A 12,132-nucleotide genomic window follows, 5' to 3' on the forward strand; every position below is an offset into this window, starting at 1 on the left:
TCTCGCGTGCTCTTGAACTCCAAATATTCTGGCATTGAGTTACAAACCTCCTTGGTGAATTTTCAAAAGAACTGTATTCTGCTAAATATTTCCTACAGAACAGAAAGGTACAATCTACTTTTTCATGCATTCAAACCATGAATCACTATACTGTGGATGTGGGGACCTGTGCTCTTGAAACTGATTGATGACAGCTTTGTTTTGCCTGGGAACTATCTTTATATGCCTAGTCTTGATGAAGGATGGTCGCGCAAAACCCGTTCTGCATTTCATAGTCCTGGAATCACTTTGTTCACTAGATGTGTGGCTCTGCTACTTGCCTCACTGCCTTGAGATGTTCCTTGCCATTCTTTGCTATGACCCAAGTCTTGTTTTGTGAGCCCTCAGTTTGGCTTTCTGAGTTGCATTCGTGTTCATTTTAAGTCTATTTTTGCAAGCTTGGCAATCATTCAGCTTCTTACTGATTCCCATTTTTCGCTGTGCCACCACCCTTTGTTTCCAGCATGCCGGTATGGTAGAGGCAATTTGCCTTCTTTGGTGTTTAATACCCCCCTTTGTATAAACTTTACCCTCAATTGGAGTTCAGGCCTTTTCAGATTATTAGTGTTGGAATCAAGATGGGAGATAGTTTTTCTAAGTAAGCTTGTTTCGTTCGTGCGTTCGTTCGTTCATTCAATCAATTACTTCAAATGGAATGTGCTTTCTGTGGTCCTTGATATATCTAGCCCCCTTGTTTGTTTTTCTTATTCTAGTGCTTGGCTGAAAGTCCCAGTACAGGTTTTTTTTACCTGGAGCCGAAGTCTATCTTGATTTTCTTTAGGCCCTCTTATAGATTCACTCAGACTTCCCCTGCTTTGTGAGACTTTTCTTGTAACTTGTATCAGTTCAGATCCCAACTTATCTTTGTAATGCAAAAAGGTTCCCTAGGAGTAATGTTGCTCCACATTTCCAAACAGTTAAACCAAATGAAAAAGACTGTTCATCCCTTATTCCAGTTTTACAAAATATTGCACCAACAACATTGTTGGCACATCTGTTATGTACACAATACTTCACGATTTGCCTTCTCACTCACAGATTGTCAACCAAAGAAAAAAAACATATTACCACAGCATAGCAATGCAACCTAACGAATACATAAAATAATTATTTTATATTTAATTATTCCAACCGATAATTGTATTACGCCTTTTGGGCCCATTCCTCCTTTTCCAACAGATAGATCTAAACAATGTTTGAAAAATATTGGTCTAATTTATGTCAATATATTTCAAATGTAGTTGAAGTATGGTTGTTAAACCTCAAAACAGTCCACCATAGCTTTAAAGGAATGGTTCGGTCAAAATTTGTTATTGCCCCTACAGGTCGGCTATGTGTTTTTAAGCCTAAGTTGCTCGATTTTAGAAAAATTTCCTATGGACCTTACCCGAGTTTTCGTCCATTAAACGTACACGAAAATAGGCACCAGGGAGCTGCCATTTTGTGATAATCCTATCATTTCCCCCATCGCCCTGGCTGACCTGCTTTTGCGGCACTAAATCATATCCCCCGCCCCTGTGCCTGACATTATCAAAACATTCATATTACCCGCCTCTCTCTGTGACGTTACTGTGCTGCGTAGGCAAACTCGCCCAGTCGTCTTCTATGCGACTTCACACAGAACCCGGAAACCAACACAGATCAGCTCACAACACAGCACGCCACAAATCGGAATATGAAACTGTACTTTAAAATCAAACAGCAACACAGTAAAATTGGTAAAGTACATTTATTTGACATTAAATGTTTATAGAATATTCAGCAATTGACATATAAACTCCGAAAGTCATTTATTTTCTTTTATCTCTATCCGCAAATCCTTAAAATGTTATCGTGAGTCACGCCAACCTTTATGGTACACATGGTGTTGGTTTTCGTTCAAAGAGGCACTTTTGTCGCACGTTGAACCGCAAGGCTGTTCCATCAAGTAGGCACTAGGCCAGAGTAAAGGTTGATATGTTGCTTCTAGCCTCTAGTACCGCGTAAGGGCATATGGGCCCCTGGCGATCGTCTCATAAGATCATCAGAATGGTGCAGTTGTTTACATTAAGCTGCAGCTGGCGGCTGAAGAAACCGTCTGCCTGTGTCTGAAACTGGTGGCAGGGACAAAACGAGAGTATGTTCCTATTTTGAAAACATAAAATTTATAATTAGTCTCGCCAGCCGATCTTTATTAATATTATTCATTTTATTTATTACGGCCGAGCTGAAACTATTTGTTTTCAAGTATAGTGCAATGGAGTATGTTCGGCTCTAAAATCAATGCGAAAACTAACTAAATAAATCGAGGTTGGTACACATTGAGAAATGACTTTTTGTCTACATGTATGTGGAATGTGGACCTGCATGCCCATGTGCCCGCTACAAGGACAATCCCACAAACCTTTTCAAAGCTCTTCATTCATTTATTCATGCATCCATTCATTAATTCTTCATTCCGGTATAAAAGCGTCTAAAGAGTTACTTACATTATATTTGCGATTTCCATTGTGTCTCTGCGCAATGCAGTCCGTAAATCCCACTGTGCTCTTGACAACGATTTTTCGTATATACTGAACTAACATGAAACTCGGTCTAGTTTAAGAATTTTCTGCCTTATCGTCTCAAACGTTATTGCAGCCCCCAACCCCCCCTACAAATGAAGTTCTTTCAGCATGGTCCCTGTCTCTCAAGGTCAAAAAACAATAGAACCTTATACTGCCAGTGCGAGTTGTGGGCCTCTTCAGGGCGCGAGCTGAAAATCAAAGCCGCTGACCTTCATTACAAATTAGCATACATTCTTTCTTTGCAACATCCCGTAGTAAAGCCATCTGTGAGAACTTGAAGTTTCGAATCCATCTATGTAGTGCGCCTCAATGTGCAAATGCAAACTGGCTTCTCTCTCCTCTGCAACGGCTCGCTTGGCGCGTTCTAAGGCCCCAATTTTGTCCTCGCTGTCTGCAAGCTTTGAAGCCCCAAAGAACCATAACTATTGAGACTTTTAATTTTTTGGGGAAGGTCAGGTGAAGGTATAAAGTACCCGAGCAGTTGATTTGAAAGTGAGATTTATTGTTTGTTTTATTATTTGCAATACGCAACCCTCCCCTCGGTTAACAGTGCCCAGCATTTATAAGAGATTGCGAAAATTAGTTAAATCAACAAAAATATATACATACACAAATAGACAAGGTCAGCAATATGAGGTGAATAGAAAGAGAATTCAAAGATGACACCCAGGTAGTTCGGCACCCAGGATGGTGAAGGTAGGGTTTGGGTTAGCGTACTTTGTATGCACACTGTACAATAAAACTTATTTACAAAAAGACAATCGTATTACAATTATTTAAACCGGGATTTGTACTTCACAACCAGTTCTCCTTTGGGTGGACATGGCACTGTGGCAATGTTGGGTGGCAATGGATCAGTGCTCTGCACAGAAACGTTAAAAATTCCATATCTGGGCTTCTCTAATACGGCAACAATAAGGCTTTTGACAAAGTCGAACTCCATTTCCTCATAGACTAGTTTGATCACCCATTGCTTACTTCTTTTTGAAAAGGCCTTAGTGTAGCGAGGCATCCTTACATTACCCTTAGTCCTATATTGTTCACGGCAGAGATTCTCGTTATGGGCCAAGACGGCAAGTAGAGTCCTATGTCTCATGCCCTGTATGCTGAAATGCAAGCGCTTTGGCCTGTACTTTAGGCTCATATTGTGGAACACCTCCAAACCTCCTGTGTGACAGAATTCTGTCAGTCCCCTCAAATCTCTTCATAGAGTTTTATCGAAAACAATCTTCTCAATGGCTTTGTGTGTCAGTGAAGATGGATTTAACCACTTCTTCTTCCGTGCCCCCACTGGGGATAAAGGGCCATGCTCACATTGGTAGAAATGTAGGTTTTCTGACCAGCGGTGCACGTTGGTACAGTGGTGCATCAGTGACCGCCATTTTTCAAGTAGTATTTCCACTGACCCTTCACAAGTTTTGGAGCTCCACCAAAGATGGTTGCTGATAGACTGGGACCACTCTGAAATACTTTCCAAACCTTTTCTTTTCCCCTGCAGCCGAGATTTTCTTATTGATTGATTTAGCAAGATGCCATACGTCAAATTGATGTTTAACATGTGGGAACAGCTCTCTCATTGTCTTGGCAATTGAAACGTGTCTGTCTGTGGCTGTGAGGTCGATGTGCATTCCCTTCGATTGTAGATATTCCACTGATTTTATAAATCCTAGTTTCTCCATGGCCACTGAAGATGTACATTGTGTTACTTGCACGACCACCAAACTCACAATTTTCTTACTATCCATGTCCTGAAAGTGGTAGGTGCAGTACTTGGCAGAAAATCTAGGGCTGTCGCACTGTCCATCGCCAGCTAGCCTGAATCGGTTTGCCTTCGAATGTACTTGCTAGAGACAATTGTTCAATTTTCCAAGCATCACTAATGGCCGGAAAGAGATAATCATGTTGGTATTTGTAGTACTACGTTTTTTAAATGAAATGGAGTCCCACAAACTGAAAGAAAGCCTCTAACTTTCTAAAACTGGAGCCACTAAAAAGTGATGCAGCTGCACACAGTAGATTGCCTGCTGGCAGTTTCCCCAGCATCGGTTGTGCAGACCATGAGAACGTATGATGTAATCTACAGGCGGCATGTATTGTGACGTTACTGCCTTGTTATTGACGAGTCACATGAATCAATGGCTATCCACATACTCTCCCTCTGACGGAATGCCCACATTTCAGCATACTTATAATATCGATCAAACAACTGTCGAATACTATGTATTTGCCCTCTTTCATTAGACTGTCATCCTGCGTCAAAGTTGATTCGGCCTGTGACGTTGAGGACATATCACCACATTTGAAAGAAATATTGCTGCTATCAAGTTCTGATGCGTCGGTGAATGCTGCTGCTGGTTCATTCTCTGTCATTTCAACATCTGTTACTTCAACATTGATTGGAGAACACAACAATGTCGACAGCTTTTTTGGTGGCAATTTTTTGGCGGGTGTAGATTGTGTGAATTGATCTGCGACTACTTCAGAGCTATCTTCAATACTTCCAGTATCATGTTGATGCGGCGGGGCAGTTTTACTGTAGCAATGGTCCAATAAAACTTTGCTGGATTCTCCGGACACATTCATTTCATGTTCTGGCCATTGGACATGAGCATCCCGAGTCTCAACGCGCCGCGTCTGAATGAATAGTTCCTCCATTGGTCTGGCAAGCAACATCTCTCATTCGCTTCACTGTCTGTGTATGTATAGTTCGTAGACCCACGGGTAACTAGAGGACAGATTGGAAAAGGGATGTTCAGTTTAAACACAAGATAAAGTATAGTACAATTGACTGGAAAAAAAACCAAAGTGGTCCCCAGCACAAAAACATTTCTAAAGTTATGAACTGTTTGTAACTAACCTTATTTTGGTTTCTTTTCTTTACAACTTTTTTGACTCGACCTTCAACATCTGCACGCTGTTGCTCTGATACATATCCGCATGTCTCCCCTTCCTCTTGTGCTGCAACGACTATATTTTCTGTATCCGCATAGACAGCACGGAATGAGGCTCCATCGGCTCCCTGAAACATAGTATTTTCATTACTGTGTATCAAAATATTGTTGGCTTAAAACGCATGTGAGGACAAACACACAGGTACATCTCAATAGCCAAACACGATTTAAACATTGTGTGGAACAATCAAACGACAAGTATTCTAGCTCTGATGACCTAGTTCGATGGAGATGTCAGTATACATACCTCTGGCTCTACATGGACTGCCACGAATGATTGTATTGAAGAGGAGGCATCAGCAACTCCCTGAAACACAGTACTTGCGTTAGTATGGTTTTGAATATCGTAAACATAACACACACTTGGGGTCGACGGCACAGTTACATATAAAGAGATAATGCAACATTTGTGGTTATCTAAAAGAATCAAGGAATATTTAAAAATGATCAGATTTAATCGACTTATTTCTCCAATGTCTTTACATCTGCATCATCTAAATGTGATCTTGTAATTGTAGTGGAAGCTCCATCATCTCCCTGAAACACAGTACTTGCGTTAATAGGGAAGAAAGTATAGCAAATGGAATCACGTTATATGATCACGCTCGATGGAGCTGTCAGTATCCATACCTCATGCTGCTGAAGAATATCTAGGGCTGTTGTCAATGTGGTGCGCACTTCCGAAAGCTGTTGCGCCGATTCGTTTCCGCATGGTCCCGCATCCACCGGAATTACTTGAATGTCAGGCTCCGCATCAAGTGCAGGGGTTGACGATTTACCAACAGCCCGAAACATAGTATTTGCATTAGTAAGGATTACAATATTGAAAACGCAACACACGCTTGGGGTCGACCGCACAGGTACATATCAACGGCTAACCACAAATGAAACATGGTGTAGAACAATCAAACGACAAGTGTTCCAGTCCTGATGATCAATTGAGCTGTCAGTATCCATACCTCGGGCTGCTGAAGAACATCTAGGGCTGTTGTCAATGTGGTGGACGCTTCAGCATCTCCCTGAAAGACAGTACTTGCATTAGTATAGATAACACTAATTATAACTGAAAACAAACACCAGGGGACGACACCTAAGGTGTATATCAATTGGAAAGCACTAACCAAACAATTGGTAAAATAATCACACGATACATACAAACTATTACTTGACATGCATAAAACAAGTCTGTAGCGGAATAGCCAAGTATGATTACCTGATACGCGCTAGAAGTGGTTGATAACTGCGAGCACGTGACGGAAGTAGAATGTTCTTGCTTCAGATTCAAGGGATAGTCAAGAAGTTGTAAAGGTAAATTATTGTTTGATAATGAAATGCCAATATTTAAAATTGCCATGTAAGGAGACAGAATACTTGATTAATACGCAATATAGCACAGTTCCCTGTGCCCATATATAGATTTCGTTTGTGGGTTATGAAATCTAAAAATAATATATTGATAAATGTCATTATTCAAAAAGCTATACACTCATATCAATGTTGAAATTATTACAAATTGGAAACAACACCTAAAATATCAATGAATCCACCTACACACTACTGCAAGGCCTAAAGCTAAAAACGGACACTTGACTCACCAGTGGCGGATTGTGGATGAATAGAGTGGGAATAGCGTTTGCGAGCAATTTTTGTGTCGATCGCCGTTTGTTCTTCTTTGTTACCCAAGATGTGGTGTACATGTTCGAGGGAAAGTGCCGGCTGCAGATGCGGTATCGATCACCCCTCTTGTCCTCAAAGACTTGTTGGACTCTACTTTCCAGCTCATCCAGTGGATATCCGCAATGTCTGACCCATTCTCTTATTCGATCAACAGTTTTCGGGAATACATGCATTGTAGTGCCTTCAGATTTAGCAAGGGTCTTCGAAGGGCAACCGCTAATCAAACAGGCAGGCATTGTTGAAAATTCTGAAAGGTAAATATGAAGATTATAATAAAACCTTGATGAATAAAAATGTCATAAAGTAAATGAACCATACCATGCTCAATGCAAGGTTTGTTTTGGTCGCCGGAACTATACCAGTTCATTATGTGCGGCTTAGTATTTGCATAAGTTACAGAAATTTCTGTTTCGTCTTGCACGAAAAAGAACCATGCTTACATTATAGACTGGACCCCCGAAGGATGCAATTCGATGACAATTGACACGGATGAAAATAAATAGATCTATTGATAGCATAACAATTGAAACTCAAGTCAATAGCAATGAGACCAATGACCATAGCTCTATTGGGTAATGTAATAGCAAATAGATTGAAATGTAAAAATGACCGAAATATGACTAGGATACATGGCTTTACCTTGACCAACAAACAGTTGGATTCAGCAGGCCGAGCAGTATGTTGCAGGAGAACAGGTAGATGGCCACAGGTAGCACACTGACGAGTTTGCTCCAAGCGGTTACAGATAGCAAGGCGACTAGAAGATTAGCATAGATCTCAGTGCTTCTCAGGTAGAAGGTTCAGGAGTTGACTTGCAAAGCACAAAGATGTTCTCATGAGACATATCAAGTGGTTTATAAAGTATTAGTTACAGGGGTGTGTTTGTGAATGAATGACGTGGGTATGTCATGGTATTATGTTTATTGCAGGGGGGCGGCCTGCCTCAGGGGAGGCCTGCCTGGAGACTCTGGGTCTGAGGATGCCATGTGAGCGATGGCCCCTGGGCGTGGGATACCTTTTGAAGTGTACATGCTGTTTGGCACCTTGGCCGTTTGCGCCCGTCCCTTGCCCTTATGTGATGTTAAAGGACACGGGGCATCCATTTTTGTACCCCCTTTCTACTCCATTTTGGTGCCCAGGCCTCACTGCGATAGTACAGCGCGCAGAGCACATGGCCCACAGCCTCGTTCCCACTCTGACTGGAAAACTCCAGAGGTATTTGCAACAGCTAATAAATGTAACGCATCACTCTCTGAGATCACAGTCCTGCATGTGAACCGGCTTGAACCATGCACATGGCTCGTTCATCTCCACAAACGTGTCCTTGCCCACGCACCCTCGCCAGTGGAAAGTAACTGCCATTCTGACCCTTAAAACCCTTAAAAAATCAAAACAACCGTTGTTAAAATATATTGGTGTTTTATTTTGAAACTTATTTTGATGACACAAAAATACAAAAGTTTACACATTGTACAGTTCAGGTTGCAGCACAGCGAGAGAAAATCCCCTGTACTGACCGCTGTCACTCAGGAATGTTTCTCTTATGGCACGAACGGCACAGGCGGGTATCACTCTTCGAACGCGGTGTCCAAGCCTCCCGTGAAGCCACCATGTAAAGGAACGATAGGCCACCAGCCTGTACCACCTGTGAAAAGGAATGAAACACACTGTTTTTAAATGACCAAGATAATTTTAATAAACGTTTGTTGTCAATGACAATTCTTGTAACTAATGGCGTTCTGCTCGGACAAATGCTATCTAGACACTGCACACTATTGAACGACTTTCATGCGTTACAATGATATGTATATGTAATTTTGGATATAGTAGAAGACCATGAAATAGTAGTGGCATCACAAGAAGAGTATACTTACTCGTTACTCTGATTACGAGGATGAACAGTTGCGCAAAGTTCGTGAAAAAGCACCATCATTATCCTCAACGCGGACCGTGTGAGGCAGGCTGCCCTGAAGTCTGGCAGCTCAGTGATGCATTGTGGTCATGGCTCGCCTTCCGAAATGTAGGCCACGCATCCCAAGTTTTCACAGCAGCAGCAGTTCTCCTCCTCGGTCGGCATTAGCTTGCAACGATTGCATGTGCACCAGGTGGAAACACCGTCCATGCGACTAGGTCCAGTGTCTTCATCCGTTGATTCGTTCTGCCAACTGCTGTCCGAAGCCCCATCGTTTTCGCGCGTTTCCCTTTCCAGTAGTTCCTCCTCGGTATAATCGGGCTCGTACATGTAGGGCATTATTGTATCCATTGTGTGTTGCACAAACTAAAATAATTGATAGCAGTGGTACTAGTATCTGTCCACACGGACAACAAGCAACGAAGGTAGCTGACCAGAGCACAGAAACGAGTCACAGAATACTCAAAGTAACAGAGAGAGGAATGGAATCGAAAATCTGCTGCTGTGTGTTGTGAAACGGTCTGTTTATACTTATTGAGGAAAGAGGCGTCCTGCCATTTCCATGGCGACACGTCATTAGCTGAAGCGCAGCGAATGTTGACACGAGACGTGCTTTGGCGTTGTGAAATGGGCAGTACGCGTCTGCTGATGACAGGCTCAGGGGCGGGGGATATGATTTAGTTCCGCAAAAACAGGTCAGCCAGGGCGATGGGGGAAATGATAGGATTATCACAAAATGGCAGCTTCCTGTTGCCTGTTTTCGCGTGCGTTTAATGGACGAAAACTCGGGTAAGGTCCATAGGAAATTTTTCTAAAATCGAGCGATTTAGGCTTAAAAACACATGGCCGACCCGTAGGGGCAATAATATTTTTTGCCCGAACCATTCCTTTAAGCTCTTAGAGACACTATTATCAGGCATTCTATAGAATAATTCTATAGAGTCCACAATTCTGCTTTCCTGAAGTCGTTCTGTGACGACGTGATAGAAATATTTTACATTAATTACAAAACACAGGGGAGGCGTGGCCGAGCAGCCATGGGATAGGACGTGTCTGCCCAGAGCCCATGCTGATCTTGCAAGATCCTGAATCACACGGATCCTAAAAGCCGAGCACTCAAACTGGAAACGTAAATATGGCTGTGGGAAAGTGCAGTACAAAAAGGATGATGTTTTCAGGAAGCTTGAAGATGCTGAGAAGCAGTTACACGATGAATAGTGGGCACGGGTCCCAGCATGGACGAAATGCAAATGTCGCCAGCTGTTGAACAAGGAAATGAGCCATGATCAGTGCAGACAACGGAGCTATATTGTTGTGCGAGCCGGGAGCAACAGAGTGGCATAGGAAGCTTGTGGGACAGTAATTGTGTGTGACCATATGGTTATATGAGGATTTGTAACGCCGACTGATATAGAGACTTAAGAAGAGGCAGAGCGTACTGACCCTGGCAGCGAGGACATATGCAGTGCTGGAACGAATGCACCCATCCTCCTGCCAGCACATAGTTTGGGGAACTGGGGGTGACTGCTACTAGCGTCTGGGGAAGCATCAAAGGCTGGAGAAAGGACTGTGTGTGACGGCCGCTGCTTGGAACACGATAAACATTACTGAGACTGCGGGGTGTGCAGCAGAACGCCGATGGAGAGCGAGCTCAGAATATCACATGGGTGAGAGAAAAAGCCATCCGTGACGCCCATGAACACTGTAAAGCGTCCGAGAAGAGATCAGCTCGGGAGCCCAGCAGTGAGTTGGGGGTGGTGCCTTACTGCCTGCAGGGATGCAAGCATAGGCACTTGTAATGCTCACCTGATATCCACGGGGACGTCACTCTGCATGTTCTGACCTCGAACCCTTCCCTGGAGTCTACTCGACTGGAGACTGGGCCTGAAACACAAGATTGGTAGAGTTTAACTCCATATTTTCTCTGTGTGCTTGAACCCCTTCTTCCCTGGGGTCCAACGCTCCCCTTTGATCCACAGATCACCTTGTTTTCTTGCAAAGTGTTCTCTCCGTCCTGCTTTCAGTGCAGGGGCTCGTTGCTGCCTAGTTACTTCACTGGCAAGAGTCCGAAAGGTAAGTATGAGTCTTTTGAACAGTTCTCTAACTTCGTTCCTTTCCTTCCTTAGATGATGGCCGCCATCCGGGGATGGCGACGTGCTGCTGTGATGAGTAGCGCTGAAGGTGAGTGAGCGCGATGCGACCCTTTCTTATTTGTATTGAACTGAGTTTTTTTTCTGTCTTTTAGGTGCCGGTTATGAAGAAGAAATGTGGTGAGGAAGCGCGATATGCAGCGCCTCTAGATGTTTCCACGCTTACTTGGAGTGTCTTTTCCCTCTTTCAGATGGATGAGTAGTTCCAGAGACAGAGTTCCCCCAGAGCGGCTGGGATTCAGGTAAGCATTTGAAGCTCGTACAGTCTTTAAAAATAAGCAAAGATTTGCTGAATGCTTACTAATGCCTTTTTTTTCTGTTCTTTTCCCTTTTCCTTAGGAAGTGGCGTGCTGGGATGGGAATTACACCGTCGAATATGCCCGCTGAACAGAAGAAGCGATGAATGATGGGCAGAAGCGCTGCAAGGTAAGGCTATTCCTAACGGTGTTCTTGTTCTTGCAGGAGCTGAGCGCAGAAGAGAGATGCAGGCCTACTGGAGACCGATCCGAACACGGTGAGTGTCACGCTGCAGGTGCAGAAAACACAAAGCATGTTTCTCAGCCTGGGGGTGGCTTAAATAGTCTCTGGATATCCCAGGTGTCCCTGGGCTGAACCACACCCAAAAGACTAGACTGCACATGCAGTTCTGGGAGCCGAAATATGTGGGGGCATCCATCTTGTCCCCATCAATGCACTACAAGTCCAAGCCCAATGTTATCCTATGGGAGTGAGTGAGTCTGGTGCCACAAGGGCCAAGTCTGACTCCAAGTGGGTCTTTGGAGGGATGGAGAGGCCCTTGAGGGCCATGTAGGTGATTGTGGCCTGGCTCCAGCCTGACATCTTGGAGGGCTGGGGAC

The 12,132-nt window shown here is 43.5% G+C and overlaps 1 protein-coding gene across 5 annotated transcripts in view; it reads left to right on the top strand.

Moving 5' to 3' along the window:
• Positions 1-12,132, top strand: part of PIP5K1C (phosphatidylinositol-4-phosphate 5-kinase type 1 gamma) — a 1,345,879-nt gene that overhangs the window by 367,879 nt on the left and 965,868 nt on the right. The gene's annotated exons all lie outside the window — the stretch shown is intronic.

Source organism: Ambystoma mexicanum, chromosome 1p (assembly GCF_040938575.1).
Source record: "Ambystoma mexicanum isolate Mex_15411 chromosome 1p, UKY_AmexF1_1, whole genome shotgun sequence".
Classification (NCBI taxonomy): domain Eukaryota; kingdom Metazoa; phylum Chordata; class Amphibia; order Caudata; family Ambystomatidae; genus Ambystoma; species Ambystoma mexicanum.